The sequence below is a fragment of the Pleurodeles waltl genome, chromosome 12, assembly GCF_031143425.1.
Source record: "Pleurodeles waltl isolate 20211129_DDA chromosome 12, aPleWal1.hap1.20221129, whole genome shotgun sequence".
Classification (NCBI taxonomy): domain Eukaryota; kingdom Metazoa; phylum Chordata; class Amphibia; order Caudata; family Salamandridae; genus Pleurodeles; species Pleurodeles waltl.
Genome location: NC_090451.1, coordinates 209186047 through 209196343, shown reverse-complemented (window position 1 = coordinate 209196343; position 10297 = coordinate 209186047). Strand labels below are relative to the sequence as shown.

General features: G+C 48.7%; 1 protein-coding gene across 1 annotated transcript in view; it reads right to left on the bottom strand.

Moving 5' to 3' along the window:
• CPNE7 (copine 7) overlaps positions 1–9656 on the bottom strand; it is a 606098-nt gene extending 596442 nt beyond the window's left edge. The window contains exon 1 of the mRNA XM_069216819.1: positions 9500–9656. The gene's annotated coding sequence lies outside the window, so the exon portion shown is untranslated. The remainder of the gene's footprint in view (positions 1–9499) is intronic.
• Positions 9657–10297: the final 641 nt, after the last annotated feature.

Sequence of the window (10297 nt, the reverse complement as noted above, 5' to 3'; positions counted from 1 at the left end):
TGTACCTTCCTATACCCGCTTCTGCCAGAAGAGGCCTGTGGCACTGTACCCTCCTATACCCGCTTCTGACAGAAGAGACTTCTGGTACTGTAGACTCCTATACCCGCTTCAGCCAGAAGAGGCATAAGGTACTGTACACTGCTATACCCGCATCTGACAGAAGAGGCCTGTGGTATTGCACACTGCTATACCTGCTTCTGACAGAAGAGGCCTGTGGTATTGTACACTCCTATACCCGCTTCTGCCAGAAGAGGCCTGTGGTATTGTACACTGCTACACCCGCTTCTGACAGAAGAGGCCTGTGGCACTGTATCCTCCTATACCTGCTTCTGACAGAAGAGGCCTGTGGTGTTGTACACTCCTATACCCGCTTCTGCCAGAAGAGGCCTGTGGTATTGTACACTGCTACACCCACTTCTGTCAGAAGAGGCCTATGGTATTGTAAACTACTATTCCCGCTTCTGTCAGAGGAGGACTATGGTATTGTACACTACTACACCCACTTCTGTCAGAAGAGGCCTGTGGTATTGTACACTGCTATACCCACTTCTGTCAGAGAAGGACTATGGTATTGTACACTACTACACCCACTTCTGTCAGAAGAGGCCTGTGGTATTGTACACTGCTATACCCACTTCTGTCAGAGGAGGACTATGGTATTGTACACTACTACACCCACTTCTGTCAGAACAGGCCTATGGTATTGTAAACTACTATTCCCGCTTCTGTCAGAGGAGGACTATGGTATTGTACACTACTACACCCACTTCTGTCAGAAGAGGCCTGTGGTATTGTACACTGCTATACCCGCTTCTGTCAGAGGAGGACTATGGTATTATACACTACTACACCCGCTTCTGTCAGAAGAGGTTTATGGTAACCCAGGAATGAGCAGAAGTCTTATGTTGCCACCTACTGGTAACACCAAGTTTATCCAAACTCCCTGAAAAAAGGGTAACTGTAGGGTGAGTGCCGCAGGAGGTACATTTGTATTTTATTTTCATTTTTTTCTGAGTGTAAGGGTAAAGTCACACATTACCAGGCAGTTGCCTAGGCGTCGTCCAGCCACAGGTGGCCTGATTGCCCCTAAAAATATTAAATATTGCCCCAGTAGGAGAACTGAGATGACTGTGTCAAAATATCTCTACCTCTCAGGCACCGGAAATGTTTACAACGCCTCGTGAGATGCACGAAGCCCCAATGTCCATGCTTCTGTCACACAATAGAGAGCTCCAAGCGGCGGGTGGGGGTTGAGGGGAACTGCACATCGCTGTGGTGTTAGCCGCTTCTTACAGCGGAAGACCCCTCGGCCTGTGTGCTTCAAGGAGCAGCCTTGGGTCCTCCCGGTCCGTAGGCCAGGGGGGTCTGGAGTATGTCCAGAAGAGCCAGATGTGTACCAAATGATGTATCAGGAGAGCCACATAGGATACATTCAATGTAATGAATATAAACGGAACTCGTGCACCTAGTGGTTGTCATGAAAATCCGAGATGGATCCGGTCTACCTGGGGGTACTTTGGATACCCCTGCCTTAGCGCAGCACTCCTTTTACTTTTTTTTGGCATTTTTATGTAGCACACACTCGACCCGAAGGTATTAAAGCGCTTTACATGAGTGCCAGTTGCTTTTTTGGTAGGCAAGGGGAGATTAAGTCATTTGCACAAAATCACAGGATGTTGAGCCGATGTCGAGACTTGCTCCTGGCTCTCCAGTTCCAAAGTCGGCGGCGCTAGCAGTCACGCCGCAGGCTTGCTTATCATAATAATTAGGGGCCTGATTGACAATCCCCTAGCGCCACGGTAGCGTCACTTTTCCTGACGCTCTGGCGGTGCTGTGTACTGCACCATATTTATAAGGCGGCGCTACGCCACTTTTTGGGGCTTAGCGTCACTTTGTAAATATGGCCCCCCCCCCACGCAGTTTTCTGCGGCAGAGGGGCGTATAATGGGTGTTGCTGTGGGCATTCCAGCTCAATACCTATTATGTTGGACACTGCACCAGATTTACAAGAAAATGTAAATCTGTGGCAGCGCCAAACACTAACGCCACCCCAGGGGTGGCATTAGCATGGCAGGAGGAGAGGGAATACTTCTATTCCACCTCATTTTTTGCTTTTTCCATGTGTGAATGCAGCACACATAGAAGGAGCATAAGGCCATGAATTAATGTTTATCTTCAGGAAAGTGTCCGTTCCTGCACATAAACAATCATTCAACAAGCATTTGCAATGCACCGGGTCTCATATTTATTTTAGTTAGAGGTATTAGAGTTGTAAACTCCTAACCGGACTTTTCTTGCCACATAAATTGAAAATGGAAATAGATGACAACACGCCGGAAAAGCAGCGCTTATGTGCTGCTATGTTCAACCTAAAAATGGCGCTTTGGTACATCTATGTGTGCTGCATTCTGCAGCATACATAGAAGTGCCAAATTACCATTATTGATGAAAGGTGTTCCTTCCTGCACATAAACAATCCCCCCCTCAACGCAGACACCCTTGCACTATGGTGCAAGGATGCTTGCGTTGGCGCAGGCTGCTAAATTCAGCACCGGCGCAGGTGGAAACACAGAGGCGCCCTGTATTTTTGTAAATACGGCACATCCCTGCGTTTCAAAAGTGGTGCAGCCCGGTGCTACAAATTTTGACGCTGCGCCACATTTTGTAAATCCGGGCCTTAGTGTTTTACTGTATTTCAGGGTAATAGCCCCCTTCTGCGACTTTTGTTACGTTGTATGAAAGTTGGAACATTACAGCGGAATAAGATTACAACCCAAAGTAATGAAGGGAGAATGGATTCTCCCAGCAGACGGGGCAGGGGGCAGTGTGCACTGCACATCCCTGCGGAGAGACGCCACTTTCTAGAGCAGCGGTCTCCAAACTTTTTAATGCCGCGCACCCCCCAGTTGAAAATAAAAATCATTGGGCCCCCCCTCAGAATTTTTCACAATTGTTTTATAAAAATGCCAATGTTTAAATATGTCTAGACCTATTTAAACATTGCAGTTAAGTACTGTTACCTTTTTAATAATGCAATCACAAGCTTCTGCTTAAAACAAAGGTGTGTTATCTGTATAATGCTTCTTTTGGCCAGTGTCTGGCGCCCCCCGGGATCACTTGAGGCCCCCTTAGGGGGGCCCGCCCCCCCAGTTTGAAGACCTCCGTTCTAGAGTATCCAGCCCCTCTGGGTGTAGCAGCGCCGTGAGACTTGACTGATATAAAATGTTGCAATATTAGATAATTGTTCCGCCACAGGATGTCGGTTTACGGTATATGCCATATAGAATGATTAATATTTAATAATATACGCATCACTGTACACTGTATGTAGTTGCCTAGTAAGCAGCCGATCTCTGGGGCATAGCTCCGGTGGAATCAATGCAAACATGAGAGATAGCTCTGCTGGTTGTTATATGATACGCGCAGTCTATCCTCAGCCTCTTTGCAGCTCTCCTCGGCACGGCGTGACCCTGGCCTGGGTCCAGCCGTGTGTGTCCGACCAGGAACAGACCGAATCTGATGCCTGTACAGTTTCCAAACACAACACTGAATTTTGCTGTCTGGGAACAGCTCGTGAAAGAGCTGGTGATAGTTCTGTTGTCTCATGAATCCAAGGCACAGCCCGTTTCTTGTGTTAATCCAGAATGCAGAATTTGTGTTCATTTGTTGACTATCTCTGCCGCCCAATGTATCAGAAAGCGTAACTCGTACACATTCAGGGGCTAGCTCTGCTGTCTCGTGTATCCTTCGTTGGATAGCTCTGTTGTCTCGTATATCATTCACAGGATAGTTCTGCTATCTCGTGTATCATTCGTTGGATAGCTCTGCTGTCTCGTGTATCATTCGCTGGATAGCTGTGCTGTTTCATGTATCGTTCACAGAATAGTTCTGCTGTTTCGTGTTTCATTGGTTGGATAGCTCTGCTGTCTCGTGTTTTATGCATTGGATAGTTCTACTGTCTCGTGTATCAGTCCGCACAAGCTGGAGGCATTAGGAGTGGTAGCTCCGCTGAGTAAAACATCTGCCTGTACAACACGTGAACAGTTAAGGGCTAAGTCTGCTGTCCAAAGTGGCAGCTTTAACGATCTGCACTGGCTGTGGGGAAAGCGCTGCTGTCTGTGGTATCAGCCTTTCCATTGTGCGCATATATTTGGGATAGCTCTGATGTTTGGAGAATCAGCCTGTTCATCATGTGCACATATAGGGGATGGCTCTGCTGTCCGGGGTATCAGCCCGTCCATTGTGTGCACATTTATGGGATAGCTCTGCTGTCTAAGCTATGAGCCTGTACATTGTGGGCAAATGTCGGTGATGGCTCTGCTGCCTTGGACATCACTGTGCACCTTGTGCCCATGTAGGGGATAACTCTGCTGTTTGGGGCGTCAGCCTGCACACCGTGTGCACAGATAGGGAATGGCTCCGCTGTCCGGGGTATCAGCCTGCACATTGCTTCCACACTTGGGCGATAGCTCTGCTGTCTAAGGTATGAGCCTGTGCGTTGTGTGCACACGCAGGGCATAGCTATGCTGCCTCGGTTATCAATTTGGGCATTGTGTACAAATGTAGGGGATAGCTCTGCTGTCTGGGTATCTGTCTGAACATTGTGTGGATAGCTCTGCTGTCTAGTTGTCAGCCTGCACATTGTGTGCACATGCAGGGGATAGCTCTGCAGTGCACAGCAGAAATAGTAAAGTGTTAAATGTGTCGGCTTGTGTATGTGGGAGAGCCGTCGGCTCCATAATTACGCGGCAGGCACATAGAAAAGCTGGGGAGAGCCGACCTTCCTGGTTCAAGAGCAGGCATGGCCAGTATACTTGCGAGAGAGGCCAGCTTCATAGTTCAACAACGGGCAACTTGTCTGAATTTGAGGGGACAGTCAATCTTCACTATTCAGCATCGGACACAACAGCACATTTGGGGGGGAGCTCGGCTTCTGGTTTCACCAGCAGACGCGATGTGTACGTTTGGGGAAGAGTGTATGTTTTTTTAATTGTGAAGGAGGCACACTCTGTCAATGTGTGGGAGGGATAAACTTTATAAATCCACAACAGGCACAATTTGCACATGTGGGGGAGAGTCAGGCTTCTTTGTTCATCCGCAGGCACGATGTTTACATTTTGGGGTGAAATAATCTTAACTATGCATGTAGTATAATTTGTAATTTGAGGGCAGTTCGTAATTGCACAGCAGGCACAGTGATTTGGGGAGAGCCGACCGAAACAGTTCAGCAGCAGGCCCAAGCAGCACTGGTGTCGGGTGAGCTTCTGAGTTAAGCAGCAGGCACAAGGCGTGCATGTGGGGAGGAGCGGTCTGAGAGTAATTCAGCATCAGGCACATTCTGCAGTTCATGGGGGAGGGGGGATTAGAAATGCAGCAGCAGGTACAATTTGCACATCAGGGGTAGAGTTCAGCTTCCTACTTCTCCAGCAGGCACCAAAGGTGTAGTTGTGGGCAGAGGGACGTGATAACTTTACCAGTAGGCGTGGTTTGTACCATGGGTGCTCGCAAACATCCGCAGGGGCCAGGAAGCTTGGTCTGTGGTGTGATTGTGGGCCGCACTGATAATAGCAAGATGGCAGCTAGCCGAGACGGGGCAGGGGTAAGGTGAGTGTATGAGATGCGAAACATGTAAATCGAGTGGTTGATTTGTACAATGTGAAACCAGAAAACATGGGATCAATCCCGGCTTCCCCACTTTACAAGACTGTCTGACCCCAAGCAATTGTTTTATTTCACTTTCCCTTCGTTGTCTTCACTGTCACATATAAGAGGACCTCGAAATATATGACTTCAGGGTGTGTGTGGTGCAAAACCTTTTCCAGTGTTTGATTTAATGAACTGTAATGTTTATGTACAATAGCAAGCCAGGTCACCCAAAGGGTGCCCATAACAACTGACTAGCCTCTTAGTTCACTATTGGCATTGTTGTCAAGGCGGAGGGAAGCATTGTCATGGCGGGGGAAGCATGAATGAGTCTAAAGACATGTCTGAAAACTATCACTTTAAAAAAATATATCCCTTTCAATGCACTAATACAGGCTGACGTACTAAGGCGAAACGCAAAAGACTCCATCCTATTTCTTCACCTGTGCTGCAAGTTATCTTTAAAAAATAATGGTGTTCCCAACATTAAGCGGTGCAGGGTACACCTGTTAATTAAACTTCAAATAAATGCTTCCCTATTTATTTACCATCTTTTTAATGTTACTGCCGAGTGGAGTAAACAGCAGTCCAGTGCTACTGCTGACCAGGGTGGGCGCATATAAAGGTCAGGAGGGCGTACTTTGAGTATCCCTGCTTTATACATCTGGGACACAGTTTGGCTTCTCGGCCCATCAGCCGACACCATTTCCACACTTGAACGAGAGATTAGGTTTATGTTACAAAAGCAGACGATTTTCACACTTGTGGGAGAGCTGTGCTTCACATTTTCACTAGCAGACAGGATTTCCACACTTAGGTAGAGGTGAGGTTCTGCTTCTTAGGCAAATACAATTTTCATAACGGGGAAGAGCTTTGCTTCACGTTTCACCACCAAGTACATCTGTCACACTTGAGCAGATAGTATCCACCCTTTGGAGAGATGGACGTCATATTTCCTTAGTTGACATAGTTTCCACACTTGGGGAGAGTTGGACGTCATATTTCACCAGCAGACACAGTTTCCAGCCTGGGGGGAGTTGGACGTCATATTTCACCACCAGACACAGTTTCCACACCTGGAGAGAAACGGACGTCATATTTCACCAGCAGACACTGTTCCCACGCCTGGTGGGAGTTGGACATCATATTTCATCAGCAGACACTGTTTCCAGCCCGGGGTGGGGGGGGGGGGGTTGGACGTCATATTTCATCAGCAGAGACAGTTTCCACACCTGGGGAGAGTTGGATGTCATATTTCACCAGCAGGCACAGTTTCCACTCTTGGGGAGAGCTGGGCGTCATCTTTCCTTAGCTGACATAGCATCCCCACTTGGGGAGAGCTGGGCTTCATATTCCATAAGTTGACACTTTCTACACTTGAGGAGAGTTGGACGTCATGTTTTCTATACTAGAGGAGAGCTGGACTCCTTATTTCACCAGCAGACACTGTTTCCAGCCTGGGGAGAGATGGGCGTCACATTTCCTCAGCAGACACAATTTCCACATCTGGGGAGAGTTGGACGTCATATTTCATCAGCAGACACTGTTTCCAGCCTGGGGAGAGTTGGGAGTCATATTTCATCAGCAGACACAGATTCCACTCATGGGGAGAGTTGAACATCATATGTAATCATCTGACACAGTTTCCACACTTGGGGAGAGTTGGGCGTCATATTTCCTTAGCTGGCATAGTCTCCCCACTTGGGGAGAGCTGGGCTTCATATTCCATAAATTGACACTTTCTACACTTGGGGAGAGCTGGACTCCTTATTTCATCAGCAGACACTGTTTCCAACTTGGGGGGAGTTGGACATCATATTTCACCAGCAGACACAGTTTCCAGCCTGGGGAGAGTTGGGAGTCATATTTCACCAGCAGACACAGTTTCCACTCACGGGGAGAGTTGAACATCATATTCAATCATCTGACACAGTTTTCACACTTGGGGAGAGCTGGGCTTCATATTCCATAAGCGGACACTTTCTACACAGAAGGAGAGCTGGGCGCCTTATTTCATCAGCTGGCACATCCAACACTTAGGGAGAGCCGAGCTTTCATCACATTTAAGCTCCAGGCACAATCTGTGCAGTGAGGTAGGTATAAACTGTCTAAAGGAGCGGTCAGCTTCCCAAATGACCAGCAGGTCTAATTCATGTATTTGGGGCCACCCTTCCCTTTCCTAATTCACCCCTTCCCCAGCCTGCTTGAACACAGAGTATACTTTTGCTACGGCTCCTGCCTGCGCGCACCTTGTACACGCAGCGAGGGTTCCCGCTCTCACAAGCAGGCTGCACGTTCACCGTTCACGTGCACGACTGCTCCGCTCTGTCAGACAGCGGAGGATGCAACCTGTCCAATCGAGAGCACGTTCACTGATCCAAGGCATGCTGTACTCCGGGTACCTCGGGTGTACCTTCCATGAGTGCAGCAGGTACAGTGGCACCAGACCAGCTCAACCCTAATTATTGGTGTATTTTACAATTCAACCAGCAGCTAGAGGGCCCATTTCCTTCCTTGCACTAGTGCCCATGGCACACCGGTTAAGCTGCTGCCGGGTATAGGACTGCTGTCTTAAAGCAACAGCATGTACAGTTTATGTGCACAACGAAATTGCTGCTGCCTGGTATATGTATCAGCGCGTGAAATCTCTGTCCGTGGGGGGTCGGTCTTCGGTTAAAGAGCGCTGCCTGCGCAACAAGGCACATTTCACTTTAAGGACATAGCTCCCTTGTTCAATTTATCAAAGACGCGATCTGTGCGCTCTTGGGCGCTAACTTTCCTACCTCAATAGCAGCCTTCGCCAACTATGTACACTTGAGGAAGGACTGCTCAACTGTACAGGGGCATCCGTGGGACTTGTAAGGGTTCTCTGCTGAGCCAAACAACGGTACGCACAACCTGTGCGCTTTGAGGGAACGCCCTGCTGTTAAATGTTCACTCATGTGTGTTACCAGTGCACACTTTGTATATACTGTGAACCGTGTGAGACAGCTCAGCTGTCCCGTTTATACGTAATCGATGTCACCCAAATGGTGCAGATAGTGGTCTTGGGGAGTTGCTTCAGACACCCCAAAGGAGATGAACAAAGCGGAACTCTTTGAAACACACTAAAACGTGCAATCTCCCCGTAAAGCGCCCTGATACCCTGCTCTCTGGGATTCAATGCAATCTCTTGTCACTTGCTTTACTTAAATTATGCAGCTAAGATGAATCATGACTTGAAGCATGCACAAAGCGCCTCGAAGCCTCGTCAGGGGTAGAAAGGGCTGCATAGGTACAATTTCCTATTTCAATGGCGATCATTTATACAGCACTCTAAAATGAATAAACAAAAGTTACCCCCAGGACATTTTAAAGTAGAGGGAAAAGCTTCCAAGGAGGATTTACCAGAACAGATTTCCGCCGTATGGGTAGCATCAGTGCGCGCCAAGAACACTTGTCCCCCTCCAGCCAGTTCTTACATCCGTCAAGGTGTGGTTCTGTCGTCTATTAAGTCAATTTCGTAGCTTTGCGACACCGGTGTCATCAGCTGTTATCACAGAGCCTGTTTCAAAGCGCTTCATGCCTCGATGCCGATGGGGAAATATCAATTTATTTTTATTGTTTCCGTTCGAGACGAGACAAACTCACTGCTTCTAGGCGCTAGGCAAATAAAGCAAAACTCCCGCCTAGCAATATTTCACTCGTCACCTTGTGCCAACGCTAGTTTTTGTACAAATGACCCCCTAAGTTCATAAGCACAGTTTGCTCTAACTTCTGCTCCAGGTGTAGAATATTGCCACTTTGGCATGTCAGAAACCTCGGCTTCCCTTCATCTGCCTCTTCGCATGTTCTGGGGTAAATGCGGTGTTCTTACCTGCTTCGCGGTGCCCTGGGGGTCCGATGCCCACTGGCAGCCTCGCTGAGTCCAGGGCGCAGCAGCAGCAGAGGCTCCGGGCTCCGACAGCACCACCTCTACCGGAGCGGAGTGGAGCACTGTGCTGCCAGCCGCCAGCGCCGGCACAGGCTGCACTGCCCCGCTTCTCCCCTAGGGGGAGACGGAGGCCACTTAACGCATGCACTGCCAGGCGCCTGCAGGAGTCGTTTCAGTGATTCCCACCCATAGCCCTCCTTGAACCATTTTCCAAGGACATGTTCACACCTTTCTGTGTCCCTGCCTTCGCAAAACCCGTGCTGCCCTGAGGGTCCGAATAAAGGGAGCACTAGCTGCCATTACCGAAGTTTTAATCCCTGCGTTCGACTAAGTGTGTGACTATTGGCAACTCAATAATAATGTTATTAAGAATAGGATTGCACAAGACCAGAGCCTTAATTGTTGACCCCGCACACAGCAGACTTGGCCTTTCATCCCGGCACTTGACTAACAAACACATCGTGTGAACCTGGGCAAACCACTTCACACCCTGTGACTGGTCCTATAAATATGTACAATGAAAATGGAAGGCTGTAAAAACAGCTGTGCGGTGGCCTGTCCTAATCACCTCCTTCCGACTCGCCGCCACATGCTGGTCCCTGTCACAGAGGAAGCCACCTATTCTTTAGTCCCTGGGGAGTGCTTGAAGACCCGACCCTCTTGAGAGCAGCCATTGCACGTGCCCGCTGGAAGCGCGTGTCCGGCAGACCTGAGTGGCAGCTCTTCGATAAAATCTTATGC